General features: G+C 38.8%; 1 pseudogene; it reads right to left on the reverse strand.

Moving 5' to 3' along the window:
- LOC149409633 (putative ATP-dependent RNA helicase DHX35) overlaps positions 1-24,261 on the reverse strand; it is a 62,474-nt pseudogene that overhangs the window by 18,553 nt on the left and 19,660 nt on the right.

Genomic DNA, 24,261 nt, shown 5'->3' on the forward strand with positions numbered 1-24,261 from the left:
ACTCGGTGTACACAACTTTTGTACATCAAAATTTTTATTTTTATTTTTTTAAGTTTACTTTTTTAAAATTTTAAATCTTTAATGAGATGCACGGAAGAGCGTATTAGTTTAATAAACACATAATAAAAAATATTTGAGTTGTTATTGTTTTCTTACTTTAAAATATCGATAGCCTTTCTTCGGGACAAATGCACTTTCTCAATTTTGTATTTTGATATGTTAAGCTCTCTGAAACTCATTCCAGTAGATGGTTAAAGGAAGTGATAGACATTCTCTTAAGCCATTAAGCGCCCTTGAGGTGATTTTTCATGGTGAAAACGGCGCTATATAAATAATCCAATCATTATTATTCTAAAATAATTAAAGAACTTTAGTTCATCACTTCTCAACTCACCAATTAACACTTGGAAAATTCCTACAGAAAATCATTCGGCTATGATTGGGTGTACCCAAAATTTTCTTTTCACTTTTTTTCCTTCTTTTTAATAAGTACAACATGACAACAAGAGCTTCATCGTCGTCCATTGCGCACCATTACTGAAGAATGAGCAAATAACATGTTTTTGTTGAATCGACAATTATTTTTTTTCGTAGAGTATGGTCCGTTTTTAAAACGGTAGTGTGAACAGGGCCATTGGCCATCCGTTTTTAAAACGGGACCCGCCCCCGATTTGAAAACGGAAGTGGGAACGGGCCCTTACTATTGTTAAACTGCTATAAATACCGTCTTACCATTGTTGAACTGCTATAAATACTGTCTCACTATTGTTAAACTGCTATAAATACCGTCTTACCATTGTTGAACTGCTATAAATACTGTCTTACTATTATTGAACTGCTATTATTCTTCTTCTTTCGTATGGTGGGGAGTCAGAGGGGGACATCTATGTCTGCGAGCCAGTCTAGGGCCTCAGGCGTCGCCAGGGGAACCTCATCAATCCCGCCGTGTAACGAATGGACCGGGCATTCGTTGACCACATGTTCGGTAGTCTGCACCGCACCACATTCACACATCGACTCTTTAAGGCCCCATCTGTGCATCATGTGGGCACAGCGGCTACGGGAGTACCTTAACCTATTGATGGCGGACCAGGTTTTGCGAGGCAATGAGAACCCAGCCTGTCTCTCGGTGGGGTCCTGTATGAGGTGGGCATTTCCCACGTTGGCCGTTTGCCACTCAAGTTTCCACCTATCTTCTGGGGTGAGAGGTAATCGGAGGAGTCTCTCTCCTATTGATATTTTTTTTTGTATTAGGCAATTCACCCTAAAGAGAGTGCTATGTTCCTATTGATATTGAACTGTGTACTATTGTATTGAACTGCTATCAATACTGTCCTACTATTATTGAACTGCTACAAATACATGTCATACATGCATATTATATATTGACGGCCGGCATAGTCCAGTGGTAACGCATTGGACTGCCATTCCGAAGGTCGCGGGTTCAAACCCGGCGTGCGCAAATAAATTTTATTTGATTAATTTGTGTTATTTCACAATTAATTAATTAAAAATAATATATAGTATATTTGCGGCACGTTCCAGAGTGGAAGATACTACCAGTATCGCCCTGGTGTAAGACCACCATTCAGAATTGAAACGTTGCTCCAAGTGGCTTTAGCCGTGTTTAGTGACTAGATCTGAATAGCCAGGTACTTCCCCACCTTCCTCTTTCCCTTCCCCACTTACCTTCAGCCTCACAACATCCCCCAATTGGGGATGCCATAGTCCCACTGGCTCCAGACGGGAGCAGTTGGGACTCTTGTGAGGTATTCACTATAAAAAAAAAATTAAAAAAAATATTGATTGTGCCCAAAATAAAGACTAATTGTGTTCACCGTTAAAATTGTGCATTTATTTAATAATCCTGTTACAGGCGTGAATTTCAAGTACCAATATTACATTATTAGAATTACACAAGATGAGATTAAAATTTACTTAAATTACACCTACCAAAATAACAAATGAAAAAAAAAATCTGTTTTTTAATAGGTTTAGGCCCAGTTGTTTTGCAGAAATTCACTTACGACAAAGTCATCAAATGGCCATTTCTACTCTTAGCTGATCAAAATTTGCTAAAAATCTAAGAATCTGCGCATTTCTACTCTTCAGGACTTAAAGAGACCCTCCGCACAGCATCCCCAAATATTACACTCACCAGTATTGCGCAATAACTTGGTTCTGGGAATGAAATTAATTGATTCACGTTCAGACGGAATTGATTCACTCACGGCTTCTGCCATATGGAATCCTTTTTATAACATTCACACAAAACGCATTGAAGCTGTTCAAAGAAAGTTTGTACATCACTTGAACTTCAGGAGACAATTACGTTATTACGATATGGAAAGCTCTATCAAGCACTACGGACTTAAAACATTAAAAAGCAGGAGAGACACTGCGGACATGATTTACTTACACAAAGTCTTGAGTGGTCATATTGACTGTCCAGCCCTTTTGTCATCAATCAATATTAGAGTCCCGAGTAAGAAAACTAGAGACAAATCATTGTTTCATATCGAAATTGCTTCAACGAGTCTCAGGCAAAATTCTTTCTTACTAAGAACTTGCAATAATTATAATAAAACTTATTTTGATGCTGATATCCTGTCGTGTACCTTAGGAGCTTTTAAAAAAATTGTTAACAGAGTATTGTAATAATTAACCCTTTTCTAAATTTAATACATTACATTCATCATTTATTCATTATCACTCTTACATATTATTTGTATTTAATATCAAATGTACGTGTGTGTATGTATGTATATATGCATGTATGTATGCGTATGTATGTATGCAACTATGTATATGTATGTATGTACGTATGTATTTATATGTGTATATGCATGTGTATGTATATATATATGTATGTATGTGTTTATACGTGTATATATATATATATATACATTTTCTCTTATTATTTCCTTGTTTTTAACATTTCTTTGTTTTTAACCTTTCTTTGTTTTCTTTGTTTGTTTATTGCTTCTTAACCTTCTTTATCTTTATTGCATGATGTGAACATTGGTTATTGGGTTGTAACCTAATTCTTTTACTTATTTTTTCTCTCTCTCTATGCATGTTATGTTATAAACCTGTTAATGTTCCTAATAAAATAAAATTAAAATAAAACTACCCAGATGAATATGCCGTTGTCTACTGTAGGGCTTAAACAGACCCACCACACAGAATCACCCAAAATGAAACTCACCACTGTTGCACAATATCTTGGCTCGGGAAGGCGGCAGGGGTAACTCGGCCATCTGTTCTCCGAGGGGAGAGGTGAGGGAGCCCCTCTTGTCTATGGCTCCCAGGGCATAGAGAATCTCTACGGCTGAGAGCATAGAGCGGGCCGGGGGCTGGGAAGGAAAGGGGAACCTGCAATAGACAATAAACAAAATACAGAATTTTCAGAAAACCGAGAAAATATTTACAGACTACATATTAATATTTTTAAATACATCTATTTGAAATTCGATTTTGTTTTCATGTTTGAATGATTAATGAAAATTAACCCACTTCTAGACTTCCAATCGAGCTGTAACTCGGCAGATAGACTCGTTATTGATGACTTTAACTTTTGGTGGCAATCACGCGTACAAACGCAGACATATATTACTCTGAAATTGGACGACGTTACAGCAGTTAATATATATTCTAAATAAATTTCAGTCCTACCCAACGGGATTTGGCTCAGTTGTTAGCGCGGTTGACTCCAGTCCCTGGGGAGGAAGGTTCAATCCTCAGAAAAAAAAAAAAAAAAAAAAATATTTTTTTTAAACACAGGGTTTTCCAATAAGAGGTGTTATTTTGATATTCAAAAAGCTATCGAGAGATGATTAATGATTTTTTATGGCCGGAATTGGATGGTATTGATCTGGACAACGTTTACTTACAGCAAGATGGCGCTATGTGCCACACAAGCAACGAAACCATTGATCTTTTACGGGAAAAGTTTCCGGACCGTGTTATCTCTCAAAGAGGTGATCACAATTGGCCACCGAGATCTTGTGATTTAACACCTTGCGACTTCTTCCTTTGGGGCCATGTGAAAGAGAAGGTCTACGCCAACAGCCCAGCATCGATTCAAGACCTCAAAGATGGAATTCGTGAGGCTATCGAGGACATAAGGCAGCCACTGTGATTTGGTTATGGAAAATTTCATGAAAAGGATATGGTCCTGTAGGCGTGGTCGTGGTGGTCATTTGACTGATGTTATTTTTTACTATTAACGGCATACCTTTCTCTTTATAATGAAATAAACATTCGATCATTTATATTAAAAAATGGCATTTTTCTTTGAATATCAAAATAACACCTCTTATTGGAAAACCCTGTACTATCTTTTTAAATCTATTAAAAAAATAGATTAACTAAAGTAAAAGAACTTTGTTTTTTACAGGTTGTTTTTTTTAATTAGCAACCTAATCTTCCCATGACTTCCTCGGGCGGATACTACTTTTTCTACTGTTCACCTTCGCGTCATAAATTTTTTTTACAATGAACGTGATGCTGCGTTAAAATGTACAGTGTACACATCTTACTATTTATTTATATTCTATACACGCATATAATATACAGTACCATACTTACCTGGGAGGTCACTTGAGAATAACACTGTGTAGCGCGCGGTATATTACTGCCAATACACCATCTCTCTCTCCCCATATGGCATTGTCCCTGTCTTGCTGCACGCAGGTGACGAGATGCGCAGAACGCTTTCTAAGCATCCCCCCCCCCCCACGCGGCTGACCATCCCCTACGCTGCTGACACGGGATGAAGCCCTTAAAAGCAGCAACTCGCCCTTACACAGCACAGTTCTCCTGTCTGCTCGCTTTGGCTAGTACCCTCCCTCAGCTGGCTACCCATGCCCCGCACTGAGGACAGCTATCTACTACCATTGCTAAGCACAGTACAGTTCTCCTGTCTGCTCGCCTTGGCTAGTACCCTCCCTCAGCTGGCTACCCGTGCCCCGCACGGCCCTCTGAGGACAGCTATCTACTACCATTGCTAAGCACAGTACAGTTCTCCTGTCTGCTCGCCTTGGCTAGTACCCTCCCTCAGCTGGCTACCCGTGCCCCGCACGGCCCTCTGAGGACAGAGGACAGCTATCTACTACCATTGCTAAGCAACCGACTTGAAGACTACTAGACTCGCTAAAGGCGCGCTCCTCTTCTTGGCTACCTGTGCTGCGCACAGCCCTTGAGAGACAGTGATCCGCCCCAAGCAAACCTAGGCTAGTCCCGAACAGTTGTGCCGCGACTCGATTCTATTTTGTTGTTCCCAATTACTATCCCGCAAGGACCCTATATAAATCCTTGCCTAGTCGATAAATGTTATTTTCAAAGTGTATTCGTGTAAATTGTAAACTGTGACTATTTTGCTATTGTAATCTGTGTAACCTAAACTATAAACTGTGTTTTAAGCCACCAAAAGTCTTATAACTGTTTATTGTTTATTAGAGAAATTAGATACAGTTCGCATGCAGAGGACATAATTGGAAATACAATTATTAACTCTGGAATTTATTACAATAATATATATTTATGTTCTTTAATAAGCGTGTTTTGGAGAGGATAGTCAAATTTTATGTTACGCGGTAAGCCGTACTACAGTACACCAAGTGAGGCGAGGAACTGAGAGAGGTAGGATGAAAATAGACTGAATGCTATAGAAATGATATACCTGAGGCAGTGTTATAAATGCGGAGATTCGTAAAGACTAACCTGAGAATATTGTCAATTCCGAGGGCTTTGAGCTGGAGCACGATTCCTGACAGATCGGTTCGCTGTATTTCTGGTGGCACGTTGGCCATGAGCTTCTCGTATTCTTCTTCTGAATATAATCTGCAATCAAACATACATTTTATTGTCCCGGGGTTATCTTAAACTCTACTACCCGTGGCTCTATCCAACTGACTTTCTCTTGGGCATGCTCGGTATGAACCATCTACGGGTCAGAAGAGATGTGCATATTGTATCACACTTCTTCAAACTGATTCGTGGATGGTTAGTAAATCCGACTATCATGGAGAGTATTAGTCTCTATGTTCCTGATGGTTATCTCCGTCACCGACAGCATAGACTGGTTTATCTCCCGGCCTGCAGGACTAACTTGCCAATGGTCATGCCGGTGGGGAGAGCAGTCTTGCTGTTGAACAGAATTAATTCGGATATCGACATATTTAGCTGAAGGTGAAGTTGCCTTTAAAAGGCAAGCTCTATTGATGCTGGTATAGTTTACACACCGCTTACTTATTATGTAATACCATTTTACAAATGTACTTAAAAACGAAATAAAATGTAATTTTGTAATGTTTTTAAAGGAATAAACTAATTGAAGTGAATTGAATTGAATCTTAATAAAAACTCTGATTTTAACAAAACACTTTGTACAATGGGCTCCGATAACTTAATTAGCAAACAGTTTGGAATAATCTGGACCCTGACCTTGAAGTTCTCACCTTATTTACTAATAATAATATTTGGCTGATTTATGTACCGCCGTTTTCGTGAAAAATCACCTCAAGGGCACTGTACAAATATATGTATTGAATAATAAATTCTACTGGCTTAAAACTAGGATTCATAATAACTAGTGGCTTACGCTGACGGCTTATAACCAGTGGCGGCTGGTCACATAGTGCGTTCGTGTGCAGCACTATCTAAATTGTAATGGCTAAAATTAATTTATAATATCTTACTGAAGACTATAAAATCTATAAAAATCATTTAAAAATATTACTTACCAATACAATGCAATGAATATTGTCAGGGAGAGTGATTTTAATCTCTCCAAGTATAAAGTATGGCCCCTCGAATCTGCCGTGTGCAGAGATTTGCAAACGGACGAAAATACGTTTTTGTATGTATTTTTTAAAACACTGCGATCGCGTCTATCTAGCCATTTGTACCAAGGATTAGCTGATTATCGTGTGACACACGTAGCCGACATAACCCGATCATTGCCGAAGATTACCGATTGACGAACCTTGACTCGAGGTTACACGAATACATCCGAAGTTCGTCGAACTTCGAACTTCATCGATAGTGGACAATAGATCACACTCAGGGGCATTTAACTAAGCTTTGGCCTTGAAACTCATTTGAAACCGCCACGCCCACCTCAAAATTCTTATAGAAAACGAATAATATGGCTAAAAGCTCGATCTCATTGGTGAGAAAAGAAGGATTGGTTTGATTTCTCGCTCTCTACCATAATGACTCGTGTAACAGAAAGAGATGACGGAATTTTGCCGTTTGACAGTTTCAAATCATTCAAACAAAATGAGTGTGGATTATTTATACACGCGGGTTGTCATTTGCTGCCGAAATACTATCATATCCGTCGAAAATATTGCGTGTTAAAGTTGTTCGTGATAAAAATACAATATAAGCCAGTATAGTGTTAGCGAGTTACAAACATATATTCAACCTACCTACGTAAGTTCAAGTTTAAAGTGAATTGAGAGTTTTTAGGTTATTCGTTCGGTTTTTTGAACAATGCTTCATACTTGGCATATGTCTTCCTCCACAACGTATAAATGTTATTTATTATATCGATAAACTTATTCATGTTATTGATTAGTGTTATCCTGTATTATCTTATTGTTTTGGTGAAATTAAAGATTTTTAAACATATGTAACCATGAGTTCATGAGGCTGAAAAATGTCGGAATTCTTCGTCGTACTGTCGGACAATCATGTTTTGGAAATTTTCTTCAGTGTTTTTGCAAATTTCTTGTCATTTTGGGTTTCTTCTTAGATTAACAAGTTTCATCTTAAGGAAATGCACTGTAAAAGTTTATTTTCTTAGTCAGATGAACCTTGCCCTTGGAAAACATTTCGACATTTTTCTGCTTCAAGGACATTTTTATTTTTATAATAGTTTTTTTGGGCTAGTGAATGAATAGAGTAGGCCGAGAGCAATTATGTTGTCTATGGTCACATATTTTTTTAAATGGCCTTGAGTTTCCTCTACCTTGTCTACTGCTATGCTCCGCACGGTAGGTACTGCTTGTATGCTGCTTGTATATCTGTGGTTAAGTACTGTATAATTCCGTTACATACAAAAAGCCCGAAGATATCGATCTAGAGAGTGGTATATTTATGATCACACTGATCACAGATTACATAGTTGATTTATGTCACAGATCATAGACGTTATCGCGAGCCGTGACGTAATTATTGTCATTGTTTTGGTATTGATTTATCGAGTAATTTGATCAAGCTAAATACTGAACTTAATCCTTTTAATTTGTAACTTTATGAGAAATAAAAATGAGTGTCGAATATATAAGAAATAATAACAGTTTGTTTGAAAATAAATTATTAATTATAATATTAATTGAAAAATGCATTCAGACAGTTCGTTATGGAAGGTTAGGAACGTCGTGTATTTAATGCTTACCTGTGCTGCAAATAACGTCACCGTCCATGTATATTTTGACTCCAATAAATACGATTATATTTCAGAAGGATAATTTTATTTTAACAGATTACAATTTTAGATTAAACTCGAAAGGTTTTAATGTGGAGAATGACAAACGTATGACATGACTTGTCAGAACGGCTATTAGAATCGGAATGATCTATGGTTATCTTTACGCCGTTCAGGTCTCTGCGATTAGGGATTACACATCTAAAAATTAACTTAAAAGGTTGATAAGTGATTCTCCACACGCCTCCCCTCCAGTTATAAAGTTATAACGACATAAAAAGAAATCTTAATATTTAAAATTGGTTCTTTATACCTAGGACTACAATACTGTTTAAAAACATGTGTCTGTGACTTTATTAAATTACTGTATGCACATCATGAACAATTTTTAATGCAATAAAAAGTATGATTTTAAGATTATGTGCATTATTGTATATCACCTATATCACTAGTTGTATAAAAATATTCCATGAGCTTAAAAAGTAAATCTATAACTAGTGTGGCTTCAACAACATTTGGTTTGGAGCTTGGCTAAAAATGGGCAAAATTATCTCAAGCTATTGGCTGAATGATGGCATGAATGTCATGTAAAGGTAGCCTAGGAACATCTTGTGTGTTTATACTAGAAGCTGTACAATTATTATTCATATAAAGTAAATTTTCTATTACTGAAATATGATAAAGTACATTATTAAAACTATTTATAATATAAAGTACAAGTTATAAATGCATGAACCTGAAAATTCAATTTAGTGAGTACTAGTATATATTAAAAAATATTTGCTTCTTATGAACATATAATAATAGCTCGTCAACTGTTTACAAGTGTAGTCTATTTATATACTAGGTTTGAATACCTGAACTTGTGGTAAATTTACTAATACCATTGTAAACACTTAAGGAGTAATATTTAGATAAAATAGTTTTTTTAACAACACATTCTATCAGGTGTGATGCAGGTTACCTGCATCGCACTTGAGAGGATGCAGTTAAAATATTACAAGGTTATAAACAATTACATTTCATTAAAAGAAATGGTATAAAATATTATTGTATCATATAAATGAGAAAATTTCAACAACATGTTCAATTCATTTAGAATACATAATGTACTGTAAAACTAAGTACATAGGTTTGTTAAAAGTTGTTAAAAGTTGTTAAAAGTACATGTAAAATTTTTGCATAACAAGATTTACATAAAAATGTTTAAAAAAATTTTTTTTTTTTTTTTTTAAATATGAAACTTCAACGCGTATAGCGGAATGGTTTTGAACTTGGATATGTTTATTATATAGGTATACATTAATATCTGGTATATGGTTTACATGATAAATGTTAAATATTAAGTCCGTTTTATATATATAAGTTATCCTAAGTACATGTTATGTGTTATGGTAAGATATAATGGTAAGACATATGTTTTATTAATGCGTGATATATTATGCTTGGTACATTTATTGTAAAACATATTAAAGTGTTCGCTATCTTAGCTGGTTGTAAGATAATATCTTAGGCATTGATGTTGTATCGTGTAATATACGATTTTAAAGTTTACTTAAAACTAGTTACATGTTATTTACATGATTTTAAGAATGAAAAATTTTCATTAGTTACAAGAATTATGATAGTTTGAATACTAAAGCTCAAAATTTCATCAAGTCTTTGTAGACTTTTAGTATTTTTGCTCAGTAAATTTAAAATATATATATACTTTGAAATTCCCATGAGTTTGGTTATGTATTTTATATAGATTACTATAAAATTTTGTTTTGTATGAATCAACTTATACTTGATATGAGTTTGTATGAATGTTAATAAGGAAATGAATTTATATTGCCATAGTTCCATTCATTTGCGTACTGATTGGTATCTATCAGGAAAATGAACTTTGCGACCAGATCTTGTTCTTGTAATGTTTTCTGGGAGTGGTTCCTGGACAGATGTTGAAATAGGTACATTATCCTCTACTGGTATAAAGGCGGGTTTTAGTCGGTCTATCGAGACGCGTTTTGGTTGTCCTTTAACGGTAGAGACGTTATGTTCTTCGGAAACATGTCTAATGTCTGTTGAAAACTGTGCTATATAATCAAGCTGCCTTTCTTGCCGTGGTGAGCCAGAGGCTCGCTTCTTATTAAAGGCGAAGGTAATTGGTTTATGGTCCGTATATATTGTGAAATTTCTACCTTCAATGTGGTTCCGGAAATATTTTACAGTTTCGTAAATGGCGGTAAGTTCTCGATCAAAAGTGCTGTACTTCTTCTGAGCTGGTGTAAATTTTTTCGAGAAAAATCCTAGAGGTTCCCAAGAGTTGTCGTTGAACTGTTGTAGTGAGGCTCCCATGGCTATGTCGCTAGCGTCGACCATTATAGAAATTCTTGCTGATGGGATTGGATGCGCGAGTAAAGCTGCATTTGCTAATTGCTGTTTACTTTCCTCAAACGCTTCTGTCAGTTCTTGATTCCATGTAAGTATCCTTTTGTCGTTCTTTTTGTAACCGCTGATGCTGTTGAATAGCTTAGTCTGTGTGTTGATAGAATTTGGAAGGAATCGGCGATAGTAATTTAGCATTCCCAAAAATCTTCGTAAGTCTTTTGCTGTTTTTGGTGTTGGAAACTCTGTGACTGCTGTTACTTTTTCTTTAATTGGCGACATTCCTTTTTGGGTGATTGTGTGTCCCAAGAAGTTAACTGTATGCACACCAAATTGGCACTTGTTTATATTAATTACCAGATCATATTCGGCAAGACGATTTAGCAGTAAGTCTAGATGTTTTTTGTGTTCTTCTTCGTTTTTGGAAGCGATTAATATGTCGTCCAAATAAACGAAACAAAAATCTAAGTCTTTGGTTACAGCATGCATAAATCGCTGGAAGCTTTGTGCTGCATTTGTTAGTCCAAATTGCATACGTGTAAATTCAAATAACCCAAATGGGGTAATGATCGCTGTCTTTGGTATGTCCGCTGGTTCCACTGGTATTTGGTGGTAGGCACGCGTCATGTCTATGGTGCTGAATATAGTAGCGTCTGATAATTTGTGTGCAAAATCTTGCAGTTGAGATATAGGATATTTGTCTACGATTGTTTTTGCGTTTAATCTGCGGTAGTCCCCGCACGGACGCCATTCACCATTTGGCTTCTTGACCATGTGCAAGGGGCTGGCCCAATTACTTTTTGATGGCCTGCAAATCCCCTGCTCCATTAAGAACTTGAATTCCTTTTTGGCTGCTTCTAGTAGAGCTGGTGCCAGCCTACGAGCACGCTCAGTGACAGGAGGTCCCTTCGTCTCTATACAATGGGTTACTGTATGTTTTTGTTTATCAGGAATTTTCATATTAGGTCTTGTTAAGTTAGGATATTTGTTCAGGATGTCCCGATATTTTTGTGATGTAGAAATGGTAGAGACTCCAGAAGTTGGTCCTTTGTAAGTTGTTCCCTTGATTAGTAAACCTGTAGACTGGTCTGCGATAATTGCTTTTTTGAGGTTAACCGTTAAGTTGTAATTGTGTAGAAAATCTGCGCCTAGTATCGGTCTTGAAACATCGGCAACAATGAATCGCCATTTTAATGCCCGTCGTAGGCCAAAATTGAGCTCGACGGTCCTTGTACCATAGGTTTTGATGGGATTACCATTCGCTCCGTACAGCGTAGTGGGATAATTGTCAGAAGTTAAACTGTTCTTGTTATAAGATGGATTTCTCGGTATGACGGACACATCTGCACCAGTATCCACAAGGAATTTCTGTCGTGTTTGCAAGTCATACACGAAGAGACGACAAGTTTTGTTGTTCGGAATCTCACATGTCTCTACTGCAAGGTTCCGCTGTCGTTTCCCGAAGTTTTTTTTAGTAAAAGAGCACGGTTGATAGCACTTGTGAGCTTTTTCCCCAAATCGCATGTGGTAATAGCAAAAATCATTGTTCTTCTCAACTGGTCTTTCACGAGACCTGGACCTGCTTCTTCTTGTGTAGTTATGTTGTTTTGCATTATGATATGAGAAGTTCCTACGAGGACTTTGAGTTCTTCTTCCTCGGAAATCTGTAGAGCGATTCGTCTGGGTAAGTTTTAACTTGGATACTTCGTGTGTGAGAGCTGAAACTTGTTTCTGGAGTTGTAGCAATATGGATGTTTCGGTTGGTTCCGCTCTTGATGAACTCTGCCAATTCTTGTGATCCACCGCACTGCATTCAGTTGTTTGGTATATGTCAATTATTTTATCTGCTGCTGACGCCAGTTGATAGATATTATTTTCCGAGAGTGCTGAGAGTATTGCTTGCGCGTGTTGTGGTAGGCGCTGCATCCATAATGTTCGCACTATTTCACTTTCCGCTAAAGCGGGTCCGGCCAATTCAAGCATATGACGTAGGAGTTCTGTGGGTTTCCTATCTTCCAACTGAATCCCTGTGAGAAGACGTGTCAGACGCTTCTCCGCTGAATCTTGGAGACGATCAATAAGTGCTGTTTTGAGAGTTGCATATTTTTCAGCTATTGGTGGCTTCGTGACAATGTCACTCACGCTTTGTAGAATTTGCGAATCTAGGGCTGCGACGATGATATTGTATTTTGTAAAGTCGTCTTTTATTCGTGAATTTGCAAATTGAGCCTCTGTCTGCACAAACCATAATGAAATGTTGTCCTTCCAGCAAGGTGGAAGCCTTACTGAGACATGGTGGAGGTCTTGATTTGTGTTGGTGGATTCCATGTTGTTAGTTTGTTGATTACACGTTGAACTCGTTCCGGAGGTTTGTTCGGAGTAGAATTTATCGCGGTTAATGTCTTGGCTGACAGGTGTGGTCATTTCGCATTTAGTTCGAGATTAGCAAATGTGTGGAAATTTGGCAAATATGCAGATGGATATTTTTTTTTAAAAAATCAATGGAATTTACTTTTTTAAAGGAATCATCTATGTAATTTTTTTGAAACTAATATAGAGTCATAAATTGTTGGAATATTTTGGTAATATTATCCGAGATTCGAACCTTTAATTTACAGATTGATATTTGGATACATTTTTCAAGATTAAAAATTTGCTTAATTTATTTTTATAAATGTGGGTAGTTTATCCAATTATAGAATTGCTGATTAATTGTTCCCATTTAAAATTTGCCAGGATTTAGTTGTAACATATTGTTGTAATAACACATTTTGCAAAGTCATGTAGGTACTCAAAATTAAAATTAGTGAAAATTTTAAAACTTTACGATTGTATCGGTTCTCTTGTCTCCAACGGCGTTCTATACTGCTTGCTGTGGCTTGCAGAATCTCGTGGGGATGAAGTACAGCTAGCATGAAGAGATTTGGTTGCTATTTTCTGCAATGATGTACGTCACTGTGGTTGGAACGTGTTGCTGGAACTCTATATTGCTGCTCTGCATGCACACGTGTAGAGATGATTTGGAATTCTCACTGAAAAAGATTTTTTACGCAAGCTTAATTCTTAAAAGAATAAGAGACATTTTTATCATTAGTTGGAGAAAATAAATCATGAAAATCAGGATGTCTTTAAAAATCACAGTATGGGGTTTTGCATTCTCGTATATCTGAAATTGTCGTAACAATCACAGGAAGTAGGTATATACTTCATAATTTTATATTTACTGAGGAGCATTTAGTATTCAGGAACAAAGTGTAAATTAAAAATTTTGAAAATAATTGTAAGAATGAACTCACCGTGTAATTCCTCAGGATTCCGGTCCAATAGTCGTTCTGATCGTCTGATTGTCATTTATCGAAGAGAGAAATATTCAAGAATATATTAAATTTCTATTCTACCGCGTGAAATCGTCGGGTTGTTACCATTTATAGAGGTTAGGAACGTCGTGTATTTAATGCTTACCTGTGCTGCAAATAACGTCACCGTCCATGTATATTTTGACTCCAATAAATACGATTATATTTCAGAAGGATAATTTTATTTTAACAGATTACAATTTTAGATTAAACTCGAAAGGTTTTAATGTGGAGAATGACAAACGTATGACATGACTTGTCAGAACGGCTATTAGAATCGGAATGATCTATGGTTATCTTTACGCCGTTCAGGTCTCTGCGATTAGGGATTACACATCTAAAAATTAACTTAAAAGGTTGATAAGTGATTCTCCACATCGTGATTCCATAGACCGAACAGGTGAGCCCAAAGCAAAAAGATAGAAAACGGTGAACTATGCAACTTGCATCGAAGTATGTGATATTATCTTACAACATATCAAAGACAAATTCGAGTTTACCAACCATTTATTAGCTTCAAAATTATTTGATTGTGAACACTTTACTCAATATAAAGAAAACTTTCCTCAAAGTGATTTCAATGAAACAGTGAACACGTACATCTTTTTAGATAAATTGAAAAATGAACTATGTGCTATATACGGGAGAGATGATTTCTCTAACGCCGATGGTGCAGTGGCAATCTTGCAACTTTTTTATAAAAATAATTTAGTCGAGTCGTTTTCGGAGTGTGTGAAGCTTTTAAAAATAATATGTACAATACCTATGACATCTGTGGAAAGCGAAAGGTGTTTTTCTACCCTAAAACGAATTAAATCATTCTTGCGAAACACGATGAGTCAAGACCGTTTGAATGCTTCATCCACAGACATAGGAATTAATAGACGAGAAGATAAAGGCGAGGGGTAAAATCAACTGTTGAAGAACGAAGGGAGTGAAGATGACTGTGATTCGTCAATAAATCAATCTGACAGTAAATAGGCATCTCGCATTATAATATCACCATTTACTTCTTAAAAGTAAAATCTGCTTTGAATGAATAGACATTTTTACATGGGAGCGCAAATTACTCGCCACGTTATGAACAAATTTGGGAAGTCCAAATTCGGCAAAGTAAGGCAGCTTCTATATTCAGAGTCATAGTTAGTTCAGAGTATTTAGTTAAGACACTTTTATAAATGTTCATAATTTACTTCCCAGCAACCAACCAGCTTTGTGTTTCGCGTCCAGACGTTTCTCGATGTGATAGTAACAACTGATTCATATTATACGATGTGAATATGCTTAAAATAAAATAAAATAATGCTTATATATGGAATGTAATACGACAATTGGGTTTATTCTCTTTTTTCGCATCTATTTTTACCAGTTTTCATAGTACAAGTAAACATTTTGCCGTGTTATTTCGTAAAATGAACCGATGATGCCTGGACCATAGTTCGCACAAGAATGATGACGTCACGTTTTCAAATATCACTTGAGGCCGTACGCGAGCCCAGCCGGCTCAATGGAACCGGTATGGGGAGTGGGGATAATACGCTTTTAATCACTTAGGGCAGGTCTACTAATATTCATATGTCTATGGCTTCATCTGTACCTACTTAGTATTGAAAAATAATTTTTGCAAACAATCCCAAATTTCACCTCATAAGTGATAGAAGTTTTTGCTCTTCACAAACAACGTAGAATAGACCTTATCTACAAATAAGGTAGGTGGAATAAATATTTTTACCCATCTTTGTGTCATGTTGTTTTTATTTTGGATTGTCAGTGAACCACCACCTTTTTAGGGCAGCGGCCGCCACTGCTTATAACTACTTACTTAAAACTAGTGATTCTCATCTAAGACTTATATCTAATGACCTACAATTATCATTCTATTATTCTCGACAGCTAATGCCACCTACGGGTAACCTAATAGACTAATCTAGTACTAATATCAAAGATATTAAATTTCTCTCAAAAGTATGTGATGCAAGGCATGAATAGCAATGATAGTACAAAATATAACTTAGTAAAGTTAGTCCATCAATGTGGAATACTAAAATCACTAATGACGAAAATTATTTTATACGGTGTGGACAAAATAAGCGCATTTAGAGTCACGGAAATGAAATGGATACACGCATTAGAAGTGTGATGCATGGAAAGCCAGATGAGCTAAAATATCCATTACGGAAGAAGAAATAGGCTTCCAAGGGCTGTGAAAAGTCTGACTCAAAGTCTGGCTGGAGAGGTACAATGATCTCACTCAACCGACCTCTCCCCATCCGGCCCGCCACGCAGCTGGTGGGTGGACGCATCCACCACCAAGTCCTGGACATACCTCACTCCATGAACCCAGGCACCCCTCCTAAGTCATCGGCCGTAGTTTGCCACTTGGGGTGACCTCAGCAAAGGTATTGGTTATCCAACGAATGGTTCCCGATACCTATACCCGCCTCCAAAATTAAAAAAAAAAAACAATACTTTGAACACATTGTTCGCCAAACCAGGAATTCGAACCCGAAGAAGCTTATTATTTAGCTTTGCTAGCTAAAGAAAGCCATGCTTGATCATGTACAGAGATGTGCAAAATGGGTACCCAAAACCATTTGAAATGCAAAATGGAAATGGGTCAAAATTTTTCCATTTGAAAATGCAAAATGCAAAATGGTTTTTAGAAAAGCATTTCAAACGCAAAATGCAAAATACCTATTTTCAAAATGCAAAATGGTTTCTCAGGTCAAACAATTTTGTCATTTAATAATGGACATCAATGTAGAACAAACATAATACATGGTAAGTTTTTAGATTCTCACGGCCAAAAGCATTTTTGTTGTTTGTTTTTGGGGTGTTATGCCGTGTTGCGCTAACTCCTTCTTTAGCCGACGTTTCGGACAGCGTTGCAGTGTCCATCATCAGGGCAGATCCGGTAGATCCGAAGATGTCCACATCTTCGGATCTACCGGATTGACTGTGGTTTCCACAAGGTGCGCTACTTGGACCCCAGTGCGTCCTTTGAGAACTTGATCCTGTGTCCCATATCGAAGGCCAACACCATCCAGAGGGCGGGCAGGGTTACACATGGGAAATGTTACAGGTACATTTCTAGATATAATTATTATAGGATTGACTGTGGTTTCCACAAGGTGCGCTACTTGGACCCCTGTGCGTCCTTTGAGAACTTGATCCTGTGTCCCATATAGAAGGCCAACTCCATCCAGAGGGCGGGCAGGGCAGGCAGGGTTACACATGGGAAATGTTACAGGTACATTTCTAGATATAATTATTATAGGATTGACTGTGGTTTCCACAAGGTGCGCTACTTGGACCCCTGTGCGTCCTTTGAGAACTTGATCCTGTGTCCCATATCGAAGGCCAACGCCATCCAGAGGGCGGGCAGGGCAGGCAGGGTTACACATGGGAAATGTTACAGGTACATTTCTAGATATAATTATTATAGGATTGACTGTGGTTTCCACAAGGTGCGCTACTTGGACCCCTGTGCGTCCTTTGAGAACTTGATCCTGTGTCCCATATCGAAGGCCAACGCCATCCAGAGGGCGGGCAGGGCAGGCAGGGTTACACATGGGAAATGTTACAGGTACATTTCTAGATATAATTATTATAGGATTGACTGTGGTTTCCACAAGGTGCGCTACTTGGACCCCTGTGCGTCCTTTGAGAACTTGATCCTGTGTCCCATATCGAAGGCCAACACCATCCAGAGGGCGGGCAGGGTTACACATGGGAAATGTTACAGGTACATTTCTAGATATAATTATTATAGGATTGACTGTGGTTTCCACAAGGTGCGCTACTTGGACCCCTGTGCGTCCTTTGAGAACTTGATCCTGTGTCCCATATAGAAGGCCAACTCCATCCAGAGGGCGGGCAGGGCAGGCAGGGTTACACATGGGAAATGTTACAGGTACATTTCTAGATATAATTATTATAGGATTGACTGTGGTTTCCACAAGGTGCGCTACTTGGACCCCTGTGCGTCCTTTGAGAACTTGATCCTGTGTCCCATATCGAAGGAAAACGCCATCCAGAGGGCGGGCAGGGCAGGCAGGGTTACACATGGGAAATGTTACAGGTACATTTCTAGATATAATTATTATAGGATTGACTGTGGTTTCCACAAGGTGCGCTACTTGGACCCCTGTGCGTCCTTTGAGAACTTGATCCTGTGTCCCATATCGAAGGCCAACGCCATCCAGAGGGCGGGCAGGGCAGGCAGGGTTACACATGGGAAATGTTACAGGTACATTTCTAGATATAATTATTATAGGATTGACTGTGGTTTCCACAAGGTGCGCTACTTGGACCCCTGTGCGTCCTTTGAGAACTTGATCCTGTGTCCCATATCGAAGGCCAACGCCATCCAGAGGGCGGGCAGGGCAGGCAGGGTTACACATGGGAAATGTTACAGGTACATTTCTAGATATAATTATTATAGGATTGACTGTGGTTTCCACAAGGTGCGCTACTTGGACCCCTGTGCGTCCTTTGAGAACTTGATCCTGTGTCCCATATCGAAGGCCAACACCATCCAGAGGGCGGGCAGGGTTACACATGGGAAATGTTACAGGTACATTTCTAGATATAATTATTATAGGATTGACTGTGGTTTCCACAAGGTGCGCTACTTGGACCCCTGTGCGTCCTTTGAGAACTTGATCCTGTGTCCCATATCGAAGGCCAACGCCATCCAGAGGGCGGGCAGGGCAGGCAGGGTTACACATGGGAAATGTTACAGGTACATTTCTAGATATAATTATTATAGGATTGACTGTGGTTTCCACAAGGTGCGCTACTTGGACCCCAGTGGGTCCTTTGAGAACTTGATCCTGTGTCCCATATCGAAGGCCAACGCCATCCAGAGGGCGGGCAGGGCAGGCAGGGTTACACATGGGAAATGTTACAGGTACATTTCTAGATATAATTATTATAGGATTGACTGTGGTTTCCACAAGGTGCGCTACTTGGACCCCTGTGCGTCCTTTGAGAACTTGATCCTGTGTCCCATATCGAAGGCCAACGCCATCCAGAGGGCGGGCAGGGCAGGCAGGGTTACACATGGGAATTGTTACAGGTACATTTCTAGATATAATTATTATAGGATTGACTGTGGTTTCCACAAGGTGCGCTACTTGGACCCCTGTGCGTCCTTTGAGAACTTGATCCTGTGTCCCATATCGAAGGCCAACGCCATCCAGAGGGCGGGCAGGGCAGGCAGGGTTACACATGGGAAATGTTACAGGTACATTTATAGATATAATTATTATAGGATTTACTGTGGTTTCCACAAGGTGCGCTACTTGGACCCCTGTGCGTCCTTTGAGAACTTGATCCTGTGTCCCATATCGAAGGCCAACGCCATCCAGAGGGCGGGCAGGGCAGGCAGGGTTACACATGGGAAATGTTACAGGTACATTTATAGATATAATTATTATAGGATTGACTGTGGTTTCCACAAGGTGCGCAACTTGGACCCCAGTGCGTCCTTTGAGAACTTGATCCTGTGTCCCATATCGAAGGCCAACGCCATCCAGAGGGCGGGCAGGGCAGGCAGGGTTACACATGGGAAATGTTACAGGTACATTTATAGATATAATTATTATTGAAAATATCCATTTTGCTCATCTTCTTTTTGATTTGTTGCTGAGGATCGTGTCATGTCATGATGGACACTGCAACGCTGTCCGAAACGTCGGCTAAAGAAGGAGTTAGCGCAACACGGCATAACACCCCAAAAACAAAAAAAAAAAAAACAAAAAAAACATAATACATGTTGGTAAATCCAAAAACACCACGACTACAGATTATGAAACCACAAAAAATTTGCGCGGGACCAATGTTGACATGTTGCCAACGTAAAAACATAGAAACTGTTATTTAATATTACAGCGTCATGGCCCCATGTTCAGTATTTTTTGTAATGGTTTCACTCAATTGTCGGGGCTCCTACCAGGGAGCAACTTGACAAATGTAAATTATCTCTCATAGCGAGGTTGAGGACCGACTGATATTTGGGGCTTATGAAAAAAAGTTGAGTGGAGATAGTAGGAAGAATGTTGCAAAAAAGCATTTAAAATGGAAAATGCATTGAGAAAAGCATTTAAAATGCAAAATGGAAAATACCCATTTTGCATTTTGCATTTCAATTTGAAATGGATTTATTTGAAATAAAGCACATCTCTGATCATGTATCATATCCAGAAAGTCGGTATCGGTGGCTCTCCATGAAGTGCAGTACCGTGAGAAGTGATAGAACCTTTTCCACCAGCTCAATTGGAGTGGGGGACACGATCCTCAGCAACAAATCAAAAAGAAGATGAGCAAAATGGATATTTTCAATAATAATTATATCTATAAATGTACCTGTAACATTTCCCATGTGTAACCCTGCCTGCCCTGCCCGCCCTCTGGATGGCGTTGGCCTTCGATATGGGACACAGGATCAAGTTCTCAAAGGACGCACAGGGGTCCAAGTAGCGCACCTTGTGGAAACCACAGTCAATCCTATAATAATTATATCTAGAAATGTACCTGTAACATTTCCCATGTGTAACCCTGCCTGCCCTGCCCACCCTCTGGATGGCGTTGGCCTTCGATATGGGACACAGGATCAAGTTCTCAAAGGACGCACTGGGGTCCAAGTTGCGCACCTTGTGGAAACCACAGTCAATCCTATAATAATTATATCTAGAAATGTACCTGTAACATTTCCCATGTGTAACCCTGCCTGCCCTGCCCGCCCTCTGGATGGCGTTGGCCTTCGATATGGGACACAGGATCAAGTTCTCAAAGGACGCACAGGGGTCCAAGTAGCGCACCTTGTGGAAACCACAGTCAATCCTATAATAATTATATCTAGAAATGTACCTGTAACATTTCCCATGTGTAACCCTGCCTGCCCTGCCCGCCCTCTGGATGGCGTTGGCCTTCGATATGGGACACAGGATCAAGTTCTCAAAGGACGCACAGGGGTCCAAGTAGCGCACCTTGTGGAAACCACAGTCAATCCTATAATAATTATATCTAGAAATGTACCTGTAACATTTCCCATGTGTAACCCTGCCTGCCCTGCCCGCCCTCTGGATGGCGTTGGCCTTCGATATGGGACACAGGATCAAGTTCTCAAAGGACGCACTGGGGTCCAAGTAGCGCACCTTGTGGAAACCACAGTCAATCCTATAATAATTATATCTAGAAATGTACCTGTAACATTTCCCATGTGTAACCCTGCCTGCCCTGCCCGCCCTCTGGATGGCGTTGGCCTTCGATATGGGACACAGGATCAAGTTCTCAAAGAACGCACTGGGGTCCAAGTAGCGCACCTTGTGGAAACCACAGTCAATCCTATAATAATTGTATCTTGAAATGTACCTGTAACATTTCCCATGTGTAACCCTGCCTGCCCTGCCCGCCCTCTGGATGGCGTTGGCCTTCGATATGGGACACAGGATCAAGTTCTCAAAGGACACACAGGGGTCCAAGTAGCGCACCTTGTGGAAACCACAGTCAATCCTATAATAATTGTATCTTGAAATGTACCTGTAACATTTCCCATGTGTAACCCTGCCTGCCCTGCCCGCCCTCTGGATGGCGTTGGCCTTCGATATGGGACACAGGATCAAGTTCTCAAAGGACCCACTGGGGTCCAAGTAGCGCACCTTGTGGAAACCACAGTCAATCCTATAATAATTATATCTAGAAATGTACCTGTAACATTTCCCATGTGTAACCCTGCCTGCCCTGCCCGCCCTCTGGATGGCGTTGGCCTTCGATATGGGACACAGGATCAAGTTCTCAAAGGACACACAGGGGTCCAAGTAGCGCACCTTGTGGAAACCACAGTCAATCCTATAATAATTGTATCTTGAAATGTACCTGTAACATTTCCCATGTGTAACCCTGCCTGCCCTGCCCGCCCTCTGGATGGCGTTGGCCTTCGATATGGGACACAGGATCAAGTTCTCAAAGGACGCACTGGGGTCCAAGTAGCGCACCTTGTGGAAACCACAGTCAATCCTATAATAATTATATCTAGAAATGTACCTGTAACATTTCCTTTGTGTAACCCTGCCTGCCCTGCCCGCCCTCTGGATGGCGTTGGCCTTCGATATGGGACACAGAATCAAGTTCTCAAAGGACGCACAGGGGTCCAAGTAGCGCACCTTGTGGAAACCACAGTCAATCCTATAATAATTATATCTAGAAATGTACCTGTAACATTTCCTTTGTGTAACCCTGCCTGCCCTGCCCGCCCTCTGGATGGCGTTGGCCTTCGATATGGGACACAGGATCAAGTTCTCAAAGGACGCACAGGGGTCCAAGTAGCGCACCTTGTGGAAACCACAGTCAATCCTATAATAATTGTATCTAGAAATGTACCTGTAACATTTCCCATGTGTAACCCTGCCTGCCCTGCCCGCCCTCTGGATGGCGTTGGCCTTCGATATGGGACACAGGATCAAGTTCTCAAAGGACGCACTGGGGTCCAAGTAGCGCACCTTGTGGAAACCGCAGTCAATCACTGCAAATAAATATGTAAAATAATAATGATTATTATGTATATTATTATAATCCACAAGAAAAATCAATCAATCATCGTCTACTAATGAACCCTGAAACATTCCATATTCCTTTCGGAATAAACTTAACCTTCTCCTAACTTGTTGTGCGAATGTGTCGACTATATAACATACAATGTAGTGGCAAGATATCACCTGAATTACTGCAGAAGTGTAATTTTTCTGAGCAATAAAACACTAGTTAAAAGAATGGACATAATTCAGAATACAGACATGAGGTCTATATTATGCAGTAGCAGATATACTATGATAAAAACAATGCAATACCAACTCAATATTAATTAAATGTGTGGCAACGTTTAGTCTATAATATGCTAGTATTTACTAAGTTAAAAAATAAAATGTTACCAGATTATATGTTAAAAGGTGTTAGTATTAACACACTCCATTCCGTCGATTGATGCTTAAAGGCGGGAAGGGTAGTTCCACCTTTTGCGCCGGTTTTATTTCAATGGCAGAAAAGATGGAATTATTCAATGTTTGTATATGAATTTATATACCAACATCTTTGTAAAGGTCCCAACTAAATGTATATAATTATCGAATCGTAATTCAAGTTTTCTTTTTATATTTATCTTCGTGCCTTTCATTTACATCGGTATTTCAACAAAAGGATAGTATATTATTTGTTATTGTAATAATTCAATTCCTGGAATGAGGATTTTTATGACCATGAAACCTGATTCCAATCTCTATCTCTGTTCCGCCCCACTCAACTTCCATGTGCAAGCGAGCAAGAGATGTCAGGCGATACCTATAGGCGGAACGTAATAAACATATTACAAGGTTAATTGAGTTGCTTTTGAAATAATATTTGATTTTCGTTTAATACTTTTATAGCTTGGGTATGCTGAGTTACTACGTAGAAATTTTTATCAAAATATTTTAATTATTTTCAAAGACATAGCGATTTTAAAAAAATTAAAGAAATTCGCACGGGACTTTTATTTTCGCCCAGAGACAGCGTAGCGCCAGGGCAAAAAATACCCACCAGAAATGTGTTAATGGTACAGTTTATAGCTATCCTATTTAGCGATAGCCTCCAGAACTTATTTTTTAGAAACATATTTTTTGTTGTTGTTGTTTCAGACAAACATTTGCCAGGTTATACCTGACAATAATTTAAAAATCTCCTACTACCACCACAGTAAGCGGAAAATGTTGCTTGTGTCGTGATGGAGGACTGACTAAGGGTGGGACCAGACGCGATGCCAACTCAGCCACTGATCCGTCATTGTTTGTTTGGTATTGCTTTATTAATTCTTACATACATAATAATAATTGTTGTACACCATTATTGGACAGTTGGTATTTATTCTTTGTAATTTTTTTTATGTTAACCATCTGTCTGTCGTGTACATTATAATTTTTGTCGAATTATCGAAGAAAGCAAACACTTTGTGGCTTGACATTATATAAATATTTTTTTTAAACTTTTTTTAAACCACTTTATTTCAGTTATATAGGTTGACCGTTTCCTTCTGCTTTCACCTTGTAATTTTTTTTTTTTTTT

Source organism: Hesperophylax consimilis, chromosome 30 (genome assembly GCF_061612785.1).
Source record: "Hesperophylax consimilis isolate HC1 chromosome 30, BYU_Hcon_1.0, whole genome shotgun sequence".
Lineage (NCBI taxonomy): Eukaryota > Metazoa > Arthropoda > Insecta > Trichoptera > Limnephilidae > Hesperophylax > Hesperophylax consimilis.